The following is a 25,390-nucleotide window of genomic DNA, read 5'->3' as shown; positions in this document are numbered from 1 at the left end:
TTTGACATCAATTGGGATAGGGTACCGGACTACCCATAATTCTGTGGCATAATTCTGATATGATGACTCATAGACTAGGCTATTGTCATGACCCTAAACCCAGACCCGGCCGTGATGGCGCTGTCATTAAGACAAGGCCAGCCGACACTTTCCCATTTCAGTTTTAAGAAATTAAACAATAAGAATTAAGTCTAAAACATAGTAAATAATACACAAGTAACCAGTGAACATTACAGTTGCAGAAATAAAACCCAACACAGCCCGATACTGGGGTGTGTCACGCCCCAACCTCGGGAGGCGCGATCGGCTCGACGCTCAATCGAGTGAACCCAACTGAGCAAGCCTCATCAAACACTACCCATCCAACTCAATATGAATAGGTAAAACAATGGTTTCATTTATTTAGACAAGGAAAGATAGTACATTCAACATTTTAGTTCATTTTATATCACAACATTAAATTGTAGTTAAGTTAGTTTCCAAGATCCCCATAGAGTTACAATTTATAGGCAACATGAGTTTAGAATTACAACATGGTTCGTAGACCCATCCAACCCCTGTACATAAACTACACATATTTCTACGGAGCTTCTAGGATACAAAAGATGAGTTTGACAACGCCGGCAACAAGGCAACGGCTATACCTCAAAAGTGAATGTCCACACTACAAAGATATACAATATAGCCCCTTCAAGGAGAAAGGGGCTCAATAATATCTTAAGAAGAGGGATGCTTCGCTACACATGACAGGCATTATCCGCTATGGAGCCACCTACATTCATTAAAAAAAATGTAGCGCTCCCGGAAAAAGTGACGTTAGTGCCATCGAATAGCACTAGTATGTATAAGTAAACACCATCAAATTAGAAAGAACTTTCATACACAAATATGGAAATCACAGGTATCACTCCAAAGCTTTAAACGATCCAACATTATCAACATGAAAGAATTACACAACCTTCACATCATGTTTCCATAGCCTTTAGTTAGGTATTTCATACTGTTCCACATCGTTCACATTACCACCGCTATCTTGAGCGAAGTCCGATCTCGACCCGATCGGCTAGGCCGTCTCCCGAAAATATTACCAATATTCTATTCACACATTCCAGTTTCAATCATCAATGCATAACCGCCATGTGTATATGTCATGGCGTCCGATCACGGCCCGATCGGCTAGGACGCCTTACCGAGGCATTCCCACTTTCCATTATTCACCTCACTCCAATCTTTGATTACACATGTATTAGTTTACCGGCACTTGGGGCCACAATTTTCACATTCCCCAATTCATGTTTCACATTGTCCCCATTTTCAACATTAGGTTTGTAATTCAAGAGAGTATGGCACACCAGAGCAAATAAGGTTGTAGGCATAGATGAGACTTCATGTAAATGGCACAACAACGCACTTTAATTTCAATCTAAGGTCTAACCATTTCGATACATGATTCATAGTCCTTGCACCTTTTCAGATTATTAAGAATAGCACGTTGATCAATTTGAGACACAGTTTCACGCCTATAAGGTTGCAACACCAAGTCAAGTGAAATAGCAATCAATACAACAATTCAATATAATCTTACCGTACTTACACAACCAACGATGAAGTTCAATTTCTAAAAGACGGGATTTTAGCCATACATACCTCAATAAAGCTTTCCTTATTCCTTACAAAATTCCTAAACTTTTAGCACTTCAATCTATTATGTAAGAATTACAAATTAAACCGAATTAGAGACGAGATTGAGATTCTAGCTTGTTTTGATCATACTATCAAACACTAAATGTGCATTGTGATCTTAGGCCCTTTTGAGAGAAATTTCTATCATTTATATCCCTCTTATTTTCTTTTTAGTTCACTACCTCCCAATATTCTATGGTGTGATATGCATGCAAGAAATTCATTCTTATACCCATGAATTACTTCACTAGTGATCCCCTATTGCTAAGAATAGGAACAAGAGCTGAGGTAATGAAATCTTACCTTTTGGGATGAAGATTTAGGTGCCCTCACTTGATTATCTTCAAAGATTTACCAAGGTTTCATGGAGTAACTTGATGGGAAGCACTTCCCTCTCTAGGAGCCTCTCTCTCTCTCTCTCTATCTCTAAAAGCATCAGGAAATATGCTCAAAATGAGCTATAACACCGAATATATCGATAAGGGTTGGGTTTAGAATTTAGAAAATTGGACCCCCAAGTCAGGTCTGCGATCGCTTTTGCGATTGCAAAGTGGAAATGCGGCCCGCATAATGGACCGCAAAAGTGTTCCCAAAATTTGAACATTCTGTCTGGGTATGCGGCAGAAATGCGGTCCTCATACCCGTTCTGCGGTCGCATAATGCACCGCAGAACTGCTCCTTACAAAATCTTAAGGAAATTATGCGATGACTATGCGGTCCGCATATCAATTATGCGATCGCATAAACCTCAAATTTTACCAACACACTGACTCACTTTGCGGCAATTATGCAGTCCGCATACCTGATATGCGACCGCATTCTCGACCGCAGAATCGCATTTTCTGGAAAACATTATTTATTTACTTTTTATAGCATAGATCAGTCCTAAAAGGTTCGAACCGCGGCGAGAATTTTACGCATCTCTAACATATGATCCTAATTGCCACTACGAGCTTTTGGGTTTAGGATGGAAATTCTTCACGGGGCCTCACATCCTCCCTCACTTAAGATCATTCGTACTCAAATGAGGATCAAGGTTCGCTTATTAGTGATCTCTATGCAACCTACTGCTTACATACTATTAGTCTCCAAATTTGGTCAACTCCCTGAATTTTCGAAAATTTCGCCAAAGTTTCCTTTGTATCTAGGCCTTATCCACCTGTCTGAGAGCCCCAGAACATATCCTAACAACATAACCATATTTTATAAATGTAACATAACTTGTACAATCATCAACCATGGCCGTATAGGTAACATTTTACCAAAAAGGGGACAACTTTACATAGATCAAGTCTAAAGATATGAGTTTATAGGAGCTAAATGTATAAAAGCTATTACATGAATATTCAAATAAATGTGGATACTTCCTTTTCATTTTATCCTCGGCTTCCAAAGTGGCTTCCTCAACTTGCTGGTTCCGCCATAATACTTTCACCGATGCAATTTCCTTATTTCTCAATTTCCGAACCTGCCTATCAAGAATGGCAACTGGAACTTCTTCAAATGAAAGTTCTTCATTTACCTCCATAGTTTGAACTAACACAATAGTGTACGGATCTCCCACTACCTTCCTCAACATGTACACATGAAAGACCGGGTGTACTAATGACATTTCGGGTGGCAGCTCGGACTTGTATGCCACCTGACCAATTCTTTGAATGATTATGTATGGTCCAATATACCTCGGACTCAATTTTCACTTCTTTCCAAATCGTATAATGCCCTTCATAGGGGAAACCTTCAGAAATACCCAATCATCTTCTTTGAACTCTAAATACCTGCGACGCACATCCGAATAGGATTTTTGGCAACTCTGAGCAGTTTTCAATCTATCCTTAATAATCTTGACTTTCTCTATGGCCTGATGCACGAGGTCCGGCCCTATCAATTCCGCTTCTCCAACCTCGAACCACCCAATGGGAGACCTAGATCTCCTACCATACAGTGCTTCGAATGGTACCATCTGGATACTAGCGTGGAAGCTGTTGTTGTAAGCAAATTCTATGAGTGGAAAATAGTCATCCCAACTACCCTTGAAATCAAGAGTACAAGCGCGCAACATGTCTTCAAATGTCTGAATAGTCCGCTCTGCTTGACCATCGGTTTGTGGATGAAAAGCTATGCTAAGATTTAGCTGCGTACCCAAACCTTGCTGAAACTTCTTCCAAAAGTTGGCTGTGAACTCAGCCCCTCGATCTGAAATGATTAAGACTGGAGTGCCATGTAACCTGACTATTTCTTTGATATACAACTGAGCATACTGTTCCGCTGTGTCGGTAGATTTGACTGGAAGGAAGTGCGCTGACTTTGTGAGTTGATCAACAATCACCCAAATTGAGTCGAACTTGCCTGGAGTGCGTGGTAACCCTACCACAAAATCCATGTTGATCATCTCCCATTTCTACATTGGAATTTCTATGCTTTGAGCCAATCCACCGGGCCTTTGGTGTTCGGCCTTTACTTGCTGACAATTCGAACATTTTGCCTCAAAGTCCGCCACATCTTTCTTCACGTTATTCCACCAATAAATTTCTTTGAGATCATGATACATTTTCGTGGAACCTAGGTGCACGGAATACCTAGAAGTGTGAGCTTCTACCATGATCCTTTCCCGAAGACCATCGATATCAGGAACACATAGGCGGTCTTGGTACCGTAGGGTACCATCATTCATGCCAAAGGAAAAATTTGGGGTTTTGTGTTTGAGAATCCCCTCTTTCAGTTGTGCTAACAACGGATACACGAATTGCTTCTCTTTCACCTCTGCCACAAGCGATGATTCAGCCCTATTTTGCACAATTACCCCCCCTTCATTAGAGTTTGCAAGGCAAACTCCCAAACTAGCCAACTGGTGAACCTCTCTGGCCAACTGCCTCTGATGGGCCTCCAAATGAGCTAAACTTCCCATGGATTTTCGACTACGTGCATCTGCCACAACATTAGCCTTTCCCGAGTGATAGAGAATATCCATGTCATAGTTCTTGAGTAACTCTAGCTATCTTCTTTGCCTCAGATTCAACTTTTCTGCTTGAAAATATATTGAAGGCTCTTATGACCCGTAAATACATCCACATGGACCCCTTACAAATAATGTCGCCAAATCTTTAGTGCAAACACCACTGCCGCAAGCTCTAAGTCATGGGTTGGATAGTTCTTTTCATGATCCTTGGGTTGCCTAGAGGCATAAGCGATCACCTGGCCATGTTGCATCAATAGTGAACCATCTATATCACATTTCTCTTACATATGACCTCCTAGAAATTGAGTTCTACAATAATTTCCTTGATATGGTTACCATCTTCTGTGAAAACTTGCAACTTGCTCTTCCAAATTCTCAACAAAGACATTAATGGATGAGTTTTCTTATAGAACCCTCTATTTCAAAGGAATACATCTTCTAGCCTGCGCACACACCTTAATATCATCAACATGCACGACATTACATCAAATGTAAGGTAACATTGTGCTTCGACTTTTCTTAGCCAACCTCTTCTCCCCATATGTGCCTCATAGAATTTAAGACACCGTACTACTTCCCCTGTGAATATTCTCATGATCCCTCTTTACGGTTAAACATCTCCCAAAACACATATCAACACCCTTTATATGTATACAATTTAGGAAGAGTCACTGGGCCGAGAAGGGCATTCTCTGAAACTTGAGATCCTCCTCAATTCTTCAACAATGACTTTTGGTTTTACTCTTAAGTGTAAGATTTAGTACACCTCATTCTATCCTTGATGAGTAAATCACCTCATTCCCTGTATTGTAGCTAACAATAGAGTTCCCCGATATTGCGGTTTAAGATTTACCATGTTAAACATGTTTGGTCCGAAACAAGTGTTCATCCTATTTCAATCTGTTTTGAACCTTTTATTTGCCATTTGGGTAGATTGTGTTGTCTTTCCCTTTTTTTTAATCGCCCTTTGTCCTGGCCAATATGATGGTACCATCTTTTATTTCGAATTGGAACATTCATTCCCATTCTATTTTGCTCTTAGTGCATAACTGATAGCCATATTGTGCCATACACTTGTCTACCTCCCATGAACTTGTAATATCATTGTGCCTGGTTTAGTGAGTTTATCATACCACAACTTCACCTCCAGTAGTCTCACTTTCCATTGTATATAGACATGATTTGTCTCTAGATCCTTTAATTGATATTTGGTGTAAACCAAGTTGGTTGCATTACGGTTAGTCCTGTATAACTTTTATTATCACTTATGCTCCAGGCGAGTCCACCATTCTGATACGAACTATTTTGCGATAACTATGGACATCTCAATTTATAGATTTTCTTCCTATTTCTTCTCGCCTCATTATTCCTAGTAGTGAATAGCCACGAACTCTTGCACATGTTACGTGGTCTTTTTCCTTAATTTTTTTTTTGTTTTATCCCACTCACCTCTTAACTCTTGTTAGGATATCCGTGGGAAAGTGTGCTCATCGCCATATCACTTAACACTTCTTTGCTTGTAAGATTCTTTAGAGGCTCTCCATCAAGCCCAAATACCCTCTTGGGTTATTATAGCATCACATTTATTTCTCCCACTCGTTTCACCTTTCTTAATGCCTTGGTACTTTCGTTAAATCACAGATCTATGATTAACACATTCTAAAATCTCGCAACCTTCCACATTTGACCTATAGTACTTCCTTAGGTTTCCATTGTTCTTGACCCTCTAACAAGTATAAAATCCCTTTACAAATATACTCTTAGTTTCTAGGATCGTTGACCCGATCATTCACATTGCCATGTATGAGGAATTTACCTTCCTTAACCTTCCACCTTCTTGGGGGTACTAGCGGTCTATAATTAGAATATCCTTTCAGATGATCACGTCATCCATTATCACTTTTCTAGACTATGCATGTCTTCAACAAAATATTCAAGCATCATATCTACATGGTCTTACTCTTGTTTCATTGTATTTAAGTGGCCTTACTATGTCCCTTCCTTCCCCACTTAGGGCGAATGTCCCAGATTTTGACACAAGTCTTGAATTTAGAAACTTTAGGGACATCTGTCTCATATCTCTATCCCTCATATATATGTTTGACTATTAGAGAAATTTAAGTCACCATGGTATTAACCTCATAAGTTCTCTGATCTTATTCAGCCACACGGGCTTGGGATTCCAATTCCTCATATCAATATCCTTTAGGAGTGTAATATCACTTTGTACACTTCTGGATTTTTATAAAGTTCGTAGTACATGGGTCTTCTCATTATGGGTTTAATTGGCTCTCATTTCATAACTTCTTGTCTCCTAGGAGAGACTTGCACTCTCATCATTAATCTCCTGGTCATGTCTCCCATATATCACGTGCTTATATAACCAATTTTCTTTCACACCTTAGGATCATTTACATACTTCTCACACTACCCACATGTGCTATTCAAGCTTACATATCACTTATCAATTCAATGTTTCTTTGGAGGTCACAATCATTTTTTTAACACTTTCTCGAATAAAGTATATTTCTGGTACTATGTACGTACCTCATATATTCATACCATTCGTTCAACATGATACATATGCCATCTCCTTAATATTCAGGCCTTTGCCCACTGGTCATGCCATACGACAACATTACTTGAAATAGACGAAAGAGCGTTTGAACTTATCTTGAATCTCAATGCACGAGTTAGAAGACAATCTTATTGTCAAGCTTTATCGCACGATCTGGAGTGTTGAAGAAGGGTAACATTCCTAAATGTCCATGTAGCCTCCAACTTATAGATGTGGTCGACTACACACCGATAAGAAGGACTCTACTAGACACGACTCCGAGAGATCCTAGGACACTTCAAAACCTTAGGCTCTGATACCAAGTTTGTCATGCCCCAACCTCGGGAGGCGCGACCGGTGCTCAATCGAGTGAACCCAATTGAGTAAGCCTCATCAAACACTACCCATCCAACTCAATATGAATACGGAAACTATGCTTTCATTTATTTAGACAAGGAAAGATAGTACATTCAATATTTTAGTTCATTTTATATCACAACATTAAATAGTAGTTAAGTTAGTTTCCAAGATCCCCATAGAGTTACAATTTATAGGCAACATAAGTTAAGAATTACAACATGGTTCGTAGACCCATCCAACCCCTGTACATAACCCACACATATGTCTAGAGAGCCTCTAGATACAAAAGATGAGTTTGACAACGCCGGCAACAAGGCCCCGGCTATACCTCAAAAGTAAAAGTCCATATTACAAATATATACAATATAGCCCCTTGAAGGAGAAAGGGGCTCACCAAGTTCTTGAGAAGAGGGATGTTTCGCTACACACGACTGGCACTATGCGCTATGGAGCCACCTACATTCATTAAAAAAATGTAGTGCCCCGGCAAAAGGGACGTTAGTGCCATCAAATAGCACTGGTATGTATAACTAAACACCATCAAATTAGAAAGAACTTTCATACACAACTAAGGAAATCACAGGTGTCACTCCAAAGCTTTAAACGATCACAACATTATCAACATGAAAGAATTACACAACCTTCACATCATATTTCCATAGCCTTTAGTTGGGCATTTCATACTGTTCCACATCGTTCACATCGTTCACATTACCACCGCTATCTTGAGCGGAGTCCGATATCGACCCGATCGGCTAGGTCGTCTCCTGGAGACGTTACAAATATTCTATTCACACTTTCCAGTTTCAATCATCAATGCATAACCGCCATGTGTATATGTCATGGCGTCCGATCACGGCTCGATCGGCTAGGCCGCCTTACCGAGTCATTACCATTTTCCATTATTCAACCCACTCCAATCTTTGGCTACACATGTATTAGTTTACCGGCACTTGGGGCCACAATTTTCACATTCCACAATTCATGCTTCACATTGTTCCCATTTTCCACATTAGGTTTGTAATTCAAGAGAGTATGGCACACAAGAGAAAATAAGGTTGTAGGTGTAGATGAGACTTCATGTAAATGGCACAACAACGCACTTCAATTTCAATCTAAGTTCTAAGCATTTCGATACATGATTCATAGTCCTTGCACCTTTTCAAATTATCAAGAATAACACGTCGATCAATTTGAGACACAGTTTCCACGCATATAAGGTTGCAACACAAAATCAAGTGAAATAGCAATCAATACAACAATTCAATTTAATCTTACCGTACTCACACAACCAACAATGAAGCTCAATTTCTAAAAGACGGGGTTTTATCCATACATACCTCAATAAAGCTTTCCTTATTCCTTACAAAATTCCGAAACTTTTAGCACTTTGATCTATTGTGTATGAATTACAAATTAAATCGAGAATTAGAGATGAGATTGAGATTCTAGCTTGTTTTGAGCATACTATCAAACACTAAAGGTGCATTGTGATCTTAGGCCCTTTTGAGAGAAATTTCTATCATTTTATACCCCTCGTGCTTTCTTTTTAGTTCATTACCTCCCAATATTCTATGGTGTGATATTCATGCAAGAAATTCATTCTTATACCCATGAATTACTTCACTAATGATCCCTTATTGCTAAGCGTAGGAACAAGAGCTGAGGTAATGAAATCTTACCTCTTGGGATGAAGATTTTGGTGCCCTAACTTGATTATCTTAAAAGATTTGGCAATGTTTCATGGAGTAATTTGATGGGAAGCACTTCCCTCTCTAGGACCCTCTCCTTCTCTAAAAGAATTAGAAAATATGCTCAAAATGAGCTATAATACCGAATATATCGATAAGGGGTCGGGTTTAAAATTTAGAAAATTGGAGCCCCTAGTCAGGTCTGCGATCGCAAAGTGGAAATGCTGCCTGTATCATGGACCGCAAAAGTGTTCCCAAAATCTTAACATTCTGTCTAGGTATGCGGCAGAAATGCGGTCTGCATACCCGTTCTACGGTTGCATAATGCACCGCAAAACTGCTCCTTACAAAATCCCAAGGAAATTATGCAACGACTATGCGGTCCGCATATCGGTTATGCGATTGCATAATGGACCTCATATTTAACCTCAAATTTGACCAACACACTGACTCACTTTGCGGTGATTATGCGGTCCACATACCAGATATGTGACCGCATTCTCGACCGCAGAATCACATTTTCTGGAAAACATTATTTCTTGACTTTTTATAGCATAGATCAATCCAAAAAAGTCTGAACCGCAGCGAGCATTTTACGCATCTCTAAAACAATGATCTTAATTGCCACTACGAGCTTTTGGGTTTAGGGTGGAAATTTTTCACGGGGCCTCACAGGGTGTCACTAGTCATGAGCTTCTATCAATTCTAATACAAGTCTGAAAAGTCTACAAAGCTTTTACAAAGTCACTAGTAAGGGAAAAGAAGTGAGATAGGGGGGAGAAACACGGGACTGCGGACGCCAAGCAGCTACCTCATGAACTCTGAAGTTTGCCGGGAGCTCACAACTCTCGCTAGCAGGATCAGTAACGCCTAAATCTGCACACGGGGTGCAGGAGTAAAGTGAGTACTCCAACTCAGTGAGTAATAATCATAAATAAAGACTGAAAGTAAGAAATCATGTAAGGCACATTACAGGATATAATGAAGCAGTAGAAGCCAGTAAAAACATTAAATCAGTGAAGATATGTAAAGTCATTTAGTTTAGTTTAAACTTCATGAAATACCTTTTTAACAATTAAGCAGATAAATGACAGGCAACTAGGAAATATAAACACATAAAGGATCGCCCCTAGGGAAAGATCATAGAACAATATCAGCCCCTCGGGCTATCTCTCACATCATAATGGGTACCCGCGCTCACTGGGGGTGTTTAGTTTAAATCAGTGAAGATATGTAAAGTCATTTAGTTTAGTTTAAACTTCATGAAATACCTTTTTAACAATTAAGCAGATAAATGACAGGCAACTAGGAAATATAAACACATAAAGGATCGCCCCTAGGGAAAGATCATAGAACAATATCAGCCCCTCGGGCTATCTCTCACATCATAATGGGTACCCGCGCTCACTAGGGGTGTGCAGACTCTTGGAGGGGCCTCTAACGGCCCAAGCGGAATATCAATTCATCTTGTGGCATCATCACTAGACTGTCGCCGTCATATCAACAAGCCACCTCCTAGCGTACAAATATCAGGTCCTCAGCCTCATAATCATAATCAGGTGTTTCCTCACAACATAGGCCCTTGGCCTTACTCAGTCAAAATCCTCACAAGCCACTCGGGTGATAGTAAAACATGACTCTCAGCCCAAAATATCATTTAAAAGATCATTTAAGTGTTAAAATAGAGTAAACATGGCTGAGTTATGAAAATAGTGGAATATAGCATGACTGAGTTCAAGTATAGAGTAAAAACAGTGAGGAAATATCAATAAAAATCCCCTAAGGGTTAAAATAGTTGGCACGAGGCCCAAATATGGCATTCATCCCAAAACATGACGATAGCAAATAGTTTTCAGTCAAATATACGGTAAAATAGTTATTTGGGTCGGACTAATCACAATCCCCAATAGTGCACGACCCCACGCTCGTCATGTAGCGTGTGCGTCACCTCAATATAGCACAACGATGTGCAATCCGGGGTTTCATTCCCTCAGGACATCATTTACAATCATTATTCACATCAATCCGGTCCAAACTCTAGCTGGCGACACCTTCGCCCCTCGAATCGGCCTCCACTCACATTGAATCTATCAAAAATCAGAATCACGGCATCAAAATATGCTAAGGGAATGAAGCCCAAACGAAAATAATTAATTTACAACACAAATCCCGATATTACCAAAACCCGACCCCCGGGACCACATCTCGGATTCCGGTAAAAATCACATCAATGGATTCCTTATCACTCCCCGAGTTCATTCATACGAAAAATCATCAAAATCCAACCACAAACGACCCCTCAAATCTCAAATTCTAGGTCTTCAATTTCAAGCCCTAGTTCTTCAATTAAAGGCTTAATTTCCATGATTAATTAGGTAGATTTCACATTAGAATCGAGTTTTAAGTCCATCAATCTTACCTCCAAGTGATTCCCCTTGAATCCCTCTTCAATCCTCTTCAAAAAGCTCCAAAAACGCTCAAAAATGGCAGAAATAAACCCCAAAATCGCGGACAAGATGACTATTTAAACATTCTGCCCCGGCCTCATTTACTTCTTCGCGAACGTGGTCAACACCCCGCGTTCGCGAAGCACAAATCAACTTTGACCAAAATTTCCTCTTCGCGATCGCGACCTTCCACTCGCGAACACAATGGCTCCTCCGTTTGACCATTCGCGATCGCATTAAGCCACTCATGAACGCGATGTATACAATACCCTGAAGCTCAGCTGCCCAAGTCCTCTACGCGAACGCGGTCCACTTCATGTGAACATGATGACCAATCATCCAGCCCTTCGTGAGCACGAAGGCTAAAATTCAGCCTTCGCCAGCTAACCCTTCGCGAACGAGAGAAGCTACTCACGAACGCGAAGGTCTAAATCCTCTGTAACGCACAACAGTTTTTCTGCAATTCTAAACAACATGAAATGGTCCGATTGACCACCCGAAACTCACCCGAGGCCCTCGAGACCTCATCCAAACATGCCAAAATATCCCATAACCTCATTCCAACTTGTTCCAACCTTCGGAATGCCCAAAACAACATCAAAACACCAAATTCGCATCGGATTCAAGCCTAAGAATTCCAAAATCTTCTAAATTATGCTTTTGATAAAACCCCAACCAAACCACATCCGAATGACCTGAAATTTTGCACACAAATCCCAAATGACACAACGGAACTACTACAACTCTCAGAATTCCTTTCCGACCGCTATATAAAAATCTCATCTATCAACCGGAAATCGCCAAAAATCTAATTTCGCCAATTCAAGCCTAAATCTACTCTGGACCTCCAAAACTCATTTAAATTACGCTCCTAAGTTCCAAATCACCTCCTGAAGCTATCTGAACCATCAGAACTCACATCTGAGACCTCTAACACATAAGTCAACATCCGATTGACATTTCCAACTTAAGCTTCCTCAAAAGAGACTAAGTGTCTCAAACCTTACCAAAACCTCTCCGAACCTGAGCCAACCATTCCGATCACACATAGAACCGATAAACAAAGCAATAATAAGCATAAATGGGGGAAAAGGAGCGGTAACACATGAGACGATTGGCCGAGTCATCACATCCTCCCCCTCTTAAACAAATGATCATCCTCAAACGAGTCAAGAATCATACCTGAAGCCTCAAACAGGTGAGGATGTATTCTCAACATCTCCCGCTCGGTCTCCCAGGTAGCCTCCTCTACGGGCTGACCTCTCCACTGCACCTTCACTCAAGCTATATCCTTTGATCTCAACTTTCGAACCTGACGCTCCAAAATCGCTGTTGGCTCCACATCATAAGTCAAATCACCATCCAACTGAACCGTGCTAAAATCCAGAATATGAGACGGATCCCCAATATACTTCCGGAGCATAGAAACATGAAATACCGGATCCACACTCGACAAGCTGGGTGGCAAAGCAAGCTCATAAGCCACTTCCCTAATCCTCCAAAGCACCTCAAAAGGCTCAATGAACCGAGGACTCAACTTACCTTTCTTCCCAAATCTCATAACACCCTTCATGGGCGAAACCTTCAACATAACCTTCTTTCCAATCATGTAGGACACATCCTGAACCTTCCTTTTAGCATAATTCTTTTGTCTCGACTGCACTGTACATAGCCTCTCCTGAATCACCTTCACCTTTTCTAAAGCATCATGCACCAAGTCTGTCCCCAATAGCCTAGCCTCACCCAGCTCAAACCAACCAACTAGAGATCTACATCGCCTCTCATACAAAGCCTAATATAGAGCCATTTGAATACTTGACTGGTAGCTGTTGTTATAAGCAAACACTGCAAGCGATAGAAATTGATCCCATGACCCTCCGAAGTCAATGACACAAGCACGCAATATGTCCTCCAATATCTGAATAGTGCGCTCGAACTGCCCATCCATCTGAGGGTGAAAAGTCGTGCTCAAATCAACCTGGATACCCAACTCTCGCTGCACAGACCTCCAAAATTACAAAGTAAACTGAGTGCCACTATCTGAAATGATGGAAACTAGGACACCGTGCAAACGAAAAATCTCCCGGATATATATCTCTGCCAACCGCTTTGAAGAATAGGTAGTACGCACAGGAATAAAGTGCGCGGACTTGGTCAGCCGATCCATAATCATCCAAATAGCATCGAACTTCTTCAAAGTCCGTGGAAATCCAACTACAAAGTCCATAGTGATCCGCTCCCACTTCCACTCTAGAATATCCATCCGCTGAAGTAAGCCACCCGGTCTCTAGTGCTCGTATTTCACCTACTGACAATTGAGACACCGAGCTAAAAATCCCACAATGTCCTTCTTCATTATCCTCCACCAATAATGATGTCTCAGATCCTGATACATCTTGGCGGTACCCGGATGAATGGAATACCGCGAGCTATGGGACTCCTCCAAAATCAACTCACAAAGACCATCTACATAAGGTACACATATTCGGCCATGCATCCTCAACACCCCATCATCACCAATAGTCACATCTCTGGCATCATCATGCTGAACTCTGTCCTTAAGGACAAGCAAATACGGATCATCATACTGGCACTATCTGATGTGATCATATAAGGAAGGCCGAGAAACCACACAAGCCAATACCCGACTAGGCTCCAAAATATCTAACCTCACGAACCGAATGGCCAAGTCTTGAACATCAACTTCAAGAGGTCTCTCCCCAACTGTAATATATGCCAAACTACCCATACTTGCCGCCTTTCGGTTCAAAGCATCGGCCACCGTATTGGCCTTTCTTGGATGGTATAATATAGTGATAACATAATCCTTAAGCAACTCCAACCACCTCCGCTACCTGAAATTGAGATACTTCTATTTGAACAAGTGCTGAAGGCTGCGATGACCAGTAAACATCTCACAAGACACACCATACAAGTAATGCCTCCAAATCTTCAATGCCTGAACTACTGCAGCCAACTCCAAATCATGAACGGGGTAGTTCTTCTCATGGGCTTCAACTAACGAGAAGCATAAGCAATAATTCTACCTTCCTACATTAAAACACAACCAATACCCACTCTCAAAGCATCACAATACACAGTATATGAACCTGAAGCTGGTGGCAACACTAACACTAAAGCTGTGGTCAAAGCAGTCTTTAGCTTTAGAAAGCTCTCCTCACACTCATCTGACCATACAAATGAAGCACCCTTCTGAGTCTACTTGGTCAAGGGCGATGCGATAGATGAGAATCCCTGAACAAACCGACGATAATAGCTTGCCAAACTAAGAAAGCTGCGAATATCTGTGGCTGAGGATGGTCTGCACCAACTCTGAACCGCCTCTATCTTCTTCAGATCCACCTGAATACTCTCATTGGACACCATGTGCCCCAAAAAAGCCACTGAACTGCCAAAACTCACACTTGGAGAATTTTGCATAAAGTTTCTCCTCCCTCAATCTCTGCAACACAACTCTCAATGCTTCGCGTGCTCCTCCCGACCATGCGAATACACCAGAATATCATCAATAAAGACTATGACAAATGAGTCGAGATAAAGCCGGAACACGTTGTTCATCAAATGCATGAACGCTGCTAGGGCATTGGTGAGCGCAAAAGACATCACCAAAAACTCAAAATTGACCATATCAGGTCCTCAACGTCGTCTTAAGAATATCCGAATCCCTGATCTTCAACTGGTGATAACTTGAACAGAGATCAATCTTGGAGAACATTTTTGCTTCCTGAAACTGGTCGAATAAATCATCAATGCGAGGCAAAGGATACTTGTTCTTAACTGTTACTTTGTTCAATTGCCTATAATCAATGCACGTCGTCATTGTGCCATCCTTCTTCTTCACAACCGGCGCACCCCATGGTGACACACTAGGCCGAATGAACCCCTTTTCAAAGAGTTCCTGAAGTTGCTCATTTAACTCCTTCAACTCTACTGGTGCCACACGATACGGCGAAATAGAAATGGGTTGAGTGCCCTGTACCAGGTTAATACAAAAATTAAATATCTCTATCCGGTGGCATGCCCGACAAGTCTGCAGGAAACACATCGGGAAAATCCCTCATAATTGGAACAGAATCAATAGTGGGAGTCTTAGCACCGACATCCCTCACAAATGCTAGATACGAAAGACAACCCTTCCTAACCATATGCTGGGATTTCAAGAATGAAATTACTATACTTGGAACATAATCAGTCAAACCTTGCCACTCAATCCGTGGCACACCTGGTATAGCCAATGTCACTATCTTAACATGACAATTTAGAATAGCACGATACAGAGATAGCCAATCCGTGCCCAAAATGACATCAAAATCTACATACACAATAATAAAAGATCCACTCAAATCTCCAGACCCCCAATAGTCACTACACACGACCGGTACACATGGTCTATAACAATAATATCACCCACTGGGGTAGATACATGAACAGGTGAAGCAAGAGACTCATGGGGTGTACCCAAATAATGATCAAAGTACGATAACACATAAAAAACGTGGAACCGAGATCAAATAATATAGAGGCATCTCTGTGGCAGACTGAAACAATACCTATAATAACAACATCTGAAGCAATAACATCGGGCCTAGCTGGAAGTGCATAGAAATGGGCCTGACCTCCACCTGATCGACCTCCCCTTGTAGGGAGACCCTAGCTGACTAACCTCCACCCATAGTTGGTTGGGCGTGTGGTGGTGAAGTAACTGGCGCTGAAGCCGATGACTGACCTCTCTATTGAGATGAACCCGCAAGACAACGAGGACACTGCCTCCATATATGGCCCATCTCTCCACACTCATAACAACTCTCAGGTGCTGGAGAAGGGGACTGAAGGGAACCCCTAGCACCAGAATGAATAACAGATGCACTCGGCATAAAAGAGCCCTAAACTGATGGAGCACGGGACGAACTCTAAGCTAGAAGGGCACTAAGTGATGACTGGCCCTAATGATAACTGTGAGAATCATGACCCGATGACGCCCCACAATAACCGGGGCGAGCTGGCTGAGCATGCCTGAATAGACGGTCGATGTCATGCTGAAACAGACCTCTCTAAGGAGCACCACTATTACTACCAGATCCTCGAGTTCTCTTTGCCTCCCTCTCCTCTCGCTCCTAGCGACGAACAAACTTAATATCACGAGAAATGTCCACAATCTCCTCAAAGGTAGCACCAATCACCATCTCCCTAGTCATGAGAATACGAAACTAATAGGTGAGGCCATCAACAAACCTCCTAATCCTCTCTCTATCTGTAGGAACCAACCAAATAGCATGGCAAGCTAACTCGAAAAACCTTATCTCATACTGCATCACAGTCATCTCTCCCTGATGCAACCACTTAAACTACTTGTGCAGCTCCTCTCTGCGAGACTGCGGCACATACTTCTCCAGAAAGAGAACGGAGAACTGCTGTCAAGTAAGGGGTGCTGCACCAACAGGCTTACACCTCTCAAAAGTCTTCCACCATGTGAAGGCAACTCCAAAAAACTGTTAAGTAGTGAAAGCAACCCCGCTGGTCTCCAGAATACCCGTTGTACGAAGCATCCTCTAACACTTATCCAAGAAACCATAGGCATCCTTGCCCTCTGTACCACTGAAGGTCGGAGGTTGAAGTCTACCAAACCTCTCCAACCTACATTGCTCGCCCTCTGGCATGGTAAGAACTACATAGTCCTAAGCAGCTGCAACCGGCTGGGCTGGATGCACCCCCGATGTCTGAAGTCCCTGCATGACCTGCTCAAGTGTGCGAGCAGCGGGAGTCTGATTGCCTCCCCTGGCCTGAGAAATAGCTGGGGTTGTAGTGACTGAAATCTACTGAGCTAGGCCAGTGCAAACAGATAGAATCTGAGCCAAGGCCTCCTGAAGACTTGGAATCACAATGGGCACAGTTGGTGCCTGAGCTGGTGCTGCTAGAGCATCAACAACTGGGACCTGATCCTGAACTAGGGTGGTAGGTGGGTCTGCAGGTGTTGCCTTAGCTGTTGTTTGAGCCACACCCCTGCCCCTACCACGACCGCATCCTCGGCCTATAGTGGCCACAGCTGGTGGTACTTGTGGTCATCCATCCTGACCAGTAGCACGTGTCCTCACCATATATGAGAGAATAGAATAACAGAAATTTAGGACTCGAATCAACAGATTTTCACGACAAGAATTTCAAGAATATGAAGTTTTTCTAAAGGTTCTGCAGCCTCTCGAGGATAAATACAGACGTCACCGTACCGATCCGCGAGACCCTACTAAACCTGCTCATGACTCATGAGACCTATTTAACCTAGGCTCTAATACCAACTTGTCACGATCCTAAACCCAGACCCGATCGTGATGGAGCCTCTCATGAAGACAACGCCAGCCGACACTTGCCCATTTTAGTTTTAAACAATTAAACAATAAGAATTAAGTCTAAAACGTAGTAAATAATCCAAAAGTAAGCAGTGAAATTTACAGTTTCGAAAATAAAACCCAACACAGCCCGATACAAGGGTGTTACTAGTCATGAGCATCTACCAATTCTAACACAAGTCTGAAAATTCTACAAAGCTATTACAAAGTCACTAATAAGGGAAAAGAAGTGAGATAGGGGGAGAAATACGGGACTGCGGACGCCAAGCATCTACCATGTGAACTCTGAAGTCTACTGGGAGCTCTCAACTCTCGCTAGCAGGATCAGCAACACCTGAATCTGTACACGGGATGTATGGAGTAAAGTGAGTACTCCATCTCAGTGAGTAATATTCATAAATAAAGACTGAAAGCAAGAAATCATGTAAGGCACATTACGGGCTATAATGAAGCAGTAAAAGCTAGTTAAAACAGTAAATCAGTGAAGATATGTAAAGTCATTTAGTTCAATTTAATATTCATGAAATTCCTTTTAAACAATTAAGCACATAAATGACAGGCAACTAGGAAAGATAAACACATAAAGGATCGCCCCTCGGGCTAGATCATAGAACAACACCAGTACCTCGGGCTATCTCTCATATCACAATGGGTACCCGCGCTCACTGGGGGGTGTGCAGACTCCTGGAGGGGCCCCTTACGGCCCAAGTGCAATATCAAGCCATCTCGTGGCATCACCACTTGGCTCTCAGTCTCATATCAACAAGCCACCTCGTGGAGTACAAATCTCAGACCCTCGGCCTCATAATCATAATCATGTGCTTCATCACAACAAAGGCCCTCGGCCTACTCAGTCAAAATCCTTACAAACCACTCGCGCAATAGTAAAACATGATTTTCAGCCCAAAATATCATTTAAAATATCATTTAAGTGTCAAAACAGAGTAAACATGGATGAGTTATGAAAATAACAGAATATAGCATGACTGAGTTCAAATAGTGAAGAAATATCAAAGAAAATCCCCTAAGGGTTCAAATAGTTGGCACGAGGCCCAAATATAGCATTCAGCCCAAAACATGACGATTGCAAATAGTTTTCAGTCAAATACGTGGTAAAATAGTCAATCAGGACGGACTAAGTCACAATCCCCAACAGTGCACGACCTCGTGCTCGTTATCTAGCGTGTGTGTCACCTCAATATAGTACAATGATGTGCAATCCGGGGTTTCATACCCTCACGACATCATTTACAATCATTACTCACCTCAATCTGGTCCAAACTCTAGCCCGCGATGCCTTTTACCCTCAAATCGGCCTCCACTCACGTCGAATCTATCCAAAATCATAATCACAACGTCAAAATATGCTAAGGGAACGAAGCCCAAGCAAAAATAATCAATTTACAACACATATCCCGAAATTATCAAAACCCGACCTTCAGGCCCACGTATCGGATTTCGGTAAAAATCACATCAATGGATTCCCTATCACTCCCCGATTTCATACCAAAAGCATCCAAATCCAATCACAAACGACCCTTCAAATACCAAATTCTACGTCTCCAATTTCAAGCCCTAATTCTTCAATTTTAGGCTTAATTTCCATGATTAATTAGGTAGATTTCACATTAGAATCGAGTTTTAAATCCATGAATCTTACCTCCAAGTGATTCCCCTTGAATCCCTCTTTAATCCTCTTCAAAAACTCCAAAAACGATCAAAAATGGTAGAAATAAACTCCAAAATCGCGGACAAGACGACTATTTAAACATTCTGCCCAGACCTCATTTCCTTCTTCGCGAATGCGGTCAACGCCTCGCGTTCGCGAAGCACAAATCAACTTTGACCAAAATTTCCTCTTCGCGATCGCGACCTGCCACTCACGAACGTGATGGCTCCTCCGCTTGACCTTTCGCGATCGCGTTACGTCACTCGCGAATGCAATGAATAAAATACCCTGAAGCTCAGCTGCCCAATTCCTCTACGCGAACGCGGTCCACTTCACGCGAATGCGATGTTCAATCATCCAGCCCTTCGCGAACGCAAAGCCTTCCTCGCGAACGCAGAGGCTAAAATTCTGACTTCAACAGCTAACCCTTCGCGAACGCGAGGACCTACTCACGAATGCGAATGTCTAAATCCTCTGCAACATACAGCAGGTTTTCTGCAATTCCAAATTACATGAAATGGTCCGATTAACCACCCGAAACTCACCCAAGGCCCCCGGAACCTCAACCAAATATGACAACATATCACAAAATCTCATTCCAACTTCTTCCAACCTTCAGAACGCCCAACAAACATCAAAACACCAAATTCACATCGGATTCAAGCCTAAGAATTCTAAAATTTTCTAAATTACGCTTTTGATAAAAACCCCAACCAAACCACATCTGAATGACCTGAAATTTTGCACACACATCCCAAATGACATAACGGAACTACTGCAGCTCTCGGAATTCAATTCTGACTCCTATATCAAAATCTCACCTATCAACCGAAAATCGCCAAAACCCCAATTTTGCCAATTCAAGCCTAAATCTACTCCGGACCTCCAAAACTCATTCTGATCATGCTCCTAAGTCCCAAATCACCTCCTGAAGCTATACAAACTATCGGAACTCACATCCGAGCTATCTAACAGATTAATCAACATTTGGTTGACTTTTCTAACTTTAAGCTTCCTCAAAACAGACTAAGTATCTCAAACCTTACCAAAACCTCTCCGAACCCAAGACAACCAATCCGATCACACATAGAACCAATAAACAAAGCAACAAGAAGTAGAAATAGGTGAAACGGAGCGGTAACTCATGAGATAACTGGCCGGGTCGTAATAGCTGCACTCTAAATGAGGTGGAGTCTTATTGATCCTTCGCTGAATGTCAATATTTTCTACAATGAGGGCTCGTCAAACTGATTATCTATACCTGCAGGCATAAATGCAGCATCCCCAACAAAAAGATGTCAGTACAAATAATGTACTGAGTATGTAAAGTAGAGCTGAAACATAACAGCAAGTCAACATTAATTAAGGACATATAAAAATCAACCTGAATCTTTGATGTGCCACCATATATTCATATTTATTATACACACACACACACACACACACACACACACATATATATATATATATATATATCATGCTTCTCTTTAAGACTATTATCCATAACTTATGATGCATGACTGCCCAACTGATCAATGGTAACTGCCCGACCAGCCGTCGCACGATGGTAAATTCATGACTACCTAACTGATGGTAAATAATAATACATAATTGCCTAACCATTGGTAACTACCCGATCGGTCGTAGCCCGGTGGTAAATGCATATCTGCCCAACCGGTCGTAGCACGACGGTAAATAAATATGCATGACTGCCCAACTGGCCGTAGCACAATGCTAAATATGTAATTGCCCAACCAGCCATAGCACGGTGGTAAATATGTAACTGCACAACTGACCGTAGCACGGTGGTGTATATGTAACTGCCCAACCGGCCATAGCTCGGTGGTAAATGCATATTCATGGAGATGTATGTATTACTATATCATGAACATTAATATTTTTATCACACACCTCAATATGGAACTAGATAGGTACTTAGACATGCTTTGAATATCACTTTACAGGAATGAATAACATAAACATCCTTAACTGCTAAGAGTAGAACCACTTATAGAATAACATTACTTTTACGTATCGTTACTTCGATCATGTAAAAAGAAAGAAGTAATAGCCTTAACATACCTTTTAAGGCCAACTATCTACTTGTATCCATGAACAATCTTCTCTACGCTCAATCATAGTCACATAGCATGCCGGCTATATTGGTAAAGCTTTGTTTCCGAGAATAACACATACACGTTGTTCTTATTCTTGTGTGATACCAGTTGGAGATTCCTTGAGTGGGTGGCAGCATAGTAGTCAGAAATGTGATTACTTTAACTGCCAGCAAAAGATAATGAAGGTACATACTTGAATCTATGATGACCATAAAATTGTTGGGATTGAAATTTGCTTTACGAATATGAAATAATAGTAAACAACTAAATCTGAGAAAAATGAAACTAACCCCAACCATCTGGACATATGTATAACTTAAGGCCATGATTACATGTAACTCTTGTTGACACATGTGTTACACTTTAGATCTATTATGTTGCCAAGCACCTACGTCCACCTACTAAGCAGTGTTTAGTCATTCTAGCTTTTTACACGTGGATTAATGCCCGCACAATTAAGAATTATCTCAAATTACATAAAATACTACTCAATTTTAATATACTTTATACACCTTACTATAAAATACTTTACTATCATGGCCATGTGGTAGCATATAAAATTAATTTATACACTATTATTTCATTAAAACAACCATGTAAAAAAATGCAAAAATTTTCTCGACTTCTAATTTCCCTAATCTTATATAAAAAGTAAAAAATTTCGTACGCTTAATTATTAATATGGTAAAAAGATAACCTTATTTTCATGTGAGAAAATAATTTTTATCTTTAAAATAACTAAAATCTCATAAACTTCTCATATTATGTGTATAATTGAAAGTAGTAATATTAATAACGATATAATATCATATCTTTTTTCAAACTATTTTACAAAAATGTTCCACTCATATTACCATATATAATGTATGTAACAGTGTCAAATGTTGTTAAACTTACGGGATGTAACACCATCAAATAACATGGAAGTCGAATAACCAGTAGAGATATGAGGCCGTATAAGGCCTAGAATCGAAAAAGAAACCCATGGATTGAAGGGATTCTAGTGACGGCGGGCTAGGGTTATGAAGAGGGTGAGAGAGAAAAGAGGAGGAGAGGGTTTCAGGGGCGGTGGATTTGGTAAAATGATTAGGGTTTGGGGGGTTGTTGGTTATTTAAAAATGGTAAGAATATCCTGGACCGTTGAGATCAACGGCCAGGATCGATTTGGGGTTGGGCGGGTTATAAAAATTGGGTTATGGGTTAATTGGTTAATTTAATTGGGCTGGGGTGGTAATTTGGGCTAAGTCCGAAAGAAATCAAATTAGAAGAGGCTATTTATTAAATACCTAATTAATTTGATAAAATAATTTATGAAAATAGCTGATAAATGATAAAAATTATATTTATGCATAAAAATGATTCAAAATAATTACTTAATATTATAAAATATAAAAAGTCATTTTTCGTGTAAATAATGTAATTATGCATATAAGGGCTATTATTGCAAAGTTATTGCAATTATAGCCTAAAGATATAAATATATTTATGTATAAAATGATTAGAGCTTAATATAAAGATAAAGGATAAAAATCAAGTAATAAATCATTATAAAATTATTTGTGATGCAATTAGTATTAGTGTAGATAATAAAATGCTGGAATAAATTAATTAAAATCCCTTTAAAAATTATAGAAAATTATGGTAAAATACTGGTTGACGTTCATGACCTATTTTGAAAGTGTATATGCATTAAAAATACGCGAGGAAAAAATTAGGTATCAACAAACTTCAACAAGACATTCTTTTACTTTTAGCTCCCTTTGCTTCATTTATCAACCCTTCGGGTTGCTCAACGTCCTTGCTTTACTAGGGACGGGAGTCACACTAAGATAATATTTATCCCTCCTAGGCTTTCATTGCCTATCTTCTGAATTCTGTGATCATGCTAGTATTCACATCTAGTTGTAATATTCTAGAGTGCACAATCTGGATGACTCACAAGGAGATCTATTAGAACATTTGTAACATCCTTCGAAAATGTAAACTAACACAAACAATCCATTCACCATTTTGGGTTACACTAACCCCAGTCGAATCCTGATGTTCTGTAACTACACCTGTTATCCCCCATAGGGCATAACTGAGATGGGTGCGGCCAATTATACATGCCTTTATTATTGATGAAGGTAACTCAAAATGCTTATATTTCACTTACTGAATTCTAGATAATGTTCATCTCTACTAATTAGGTACCTCGTACCCTTCTTCACCTTGCTTCTTTTATTTGTTGAAACTTGTATCTTTCTTATTCTTTCATTGCTTTTTACCACAAGAGTGGATATATATATATATATTTTCCTTAGGGATCCTTATCAAGAAGCTTACATCTTTCAGTACACATACGATCTGCTGAAGACCTCACATTTACTTATCATAAGCATGATGCAAAGTCGAGTTCCTCTGACTCAACTCTTCTATAGACATACCTCTTACCAACCGTCTTTCTAAATGTAGGTATCGTTTTATTATGAATAAAATAGAGTTTAATAATTTTAATTCCTACAACTAAGCTCTACAACATGATCTAGAGTAAGAAAAAAGAGTGACAGTCTTAAATGCCCTGTAGCCTCCTGCTTATAAGTGTGGTGCACAACACACCCATAAACAAGACTCTACTAGACACGGCTTGTAGAATCCCTAGGACAGAACTACTCTGATACCACTTTTGTCATGCCCCAAACCTAGGGGCGAGACCGGCACCCGGTACCTCACCTATCATTGCGTACCAACTTGTGACTAAGGGAATCTGAACATGTAATGTAATACTTTGTCCATGAGCCACATTGCAAGACAATTGCGAATGCTGATGAAATATCAATATAAAGCTGGGCCGACAAGGCCGTCATAATTATTACAGCTGACAAACCACCAAATATACATACAAGGCCTACAAAACCAATATACTGCACTAACTTACAGGATACGTCTACAAGCCTCTACTGATGGGTATACTATGATCGGAACAGCTCCCTGGCCTACTCATAATATATATACATATATATACAAGATGTACTTAAAGCTATAGACCCGACAACTCTAAAAAGCATGGAGCTTACCGATAAAGCTGAACTCGGGCAACACTTAATGGGAATGTCTACCCTCCTGTTTGTCTGAACCTGCATTAGCTTGGTAATTACCCATTTCTAGTTAAATTTTGGAATTCTAGTTAAATTTTAGAATTAAGGGCTAGGGTATAGATTCTTACCTCTAGGACGAAGACTTAGTGAATTTTTCATTGTTAATATTCAATAATTAGAGCAAGAATTGACGGATAATTGGTTGAAGTTCACTCTCCCACTCTAAGCACTCTCTCTCTCAATCTAAAAGTATCAGGTTTTGCTAAAAAATGGTCCCTTGCATCTATTTTAACGAAGTAGGATCGGGTTATAAAACTCAAAAATGAGGCTTTAGAACATGATTTGCGGTCGAGTATGTGACCGCATAATGATTCTGCGCTCTACAAAATGAGCCGCATAATGTCCCTCAGAAACTGGCATTTTATGCTTCACTCTGCAACCGGTTTGCAGTCCACAGACCTGTTC

This window comes from Nicotiana sylvestris, chromosome 3 (genome assembly GCF_000393655.2).
Source record: "Nicotiana sylvestris chromosome 3, ASM39365v2, whole genome shotgun sequence".
In the NCBI taxonomy this organism is placed as follows: domain Eukaryota; kingdom Viridiplantae; phylum Streptophyta; class Magnoliopsida; order Solanales; family Solanaceae; genus Nicotiana; species Nicotiana sylvestris.
Note: the sequence above shows the minus strand (reverse complement) of the source record.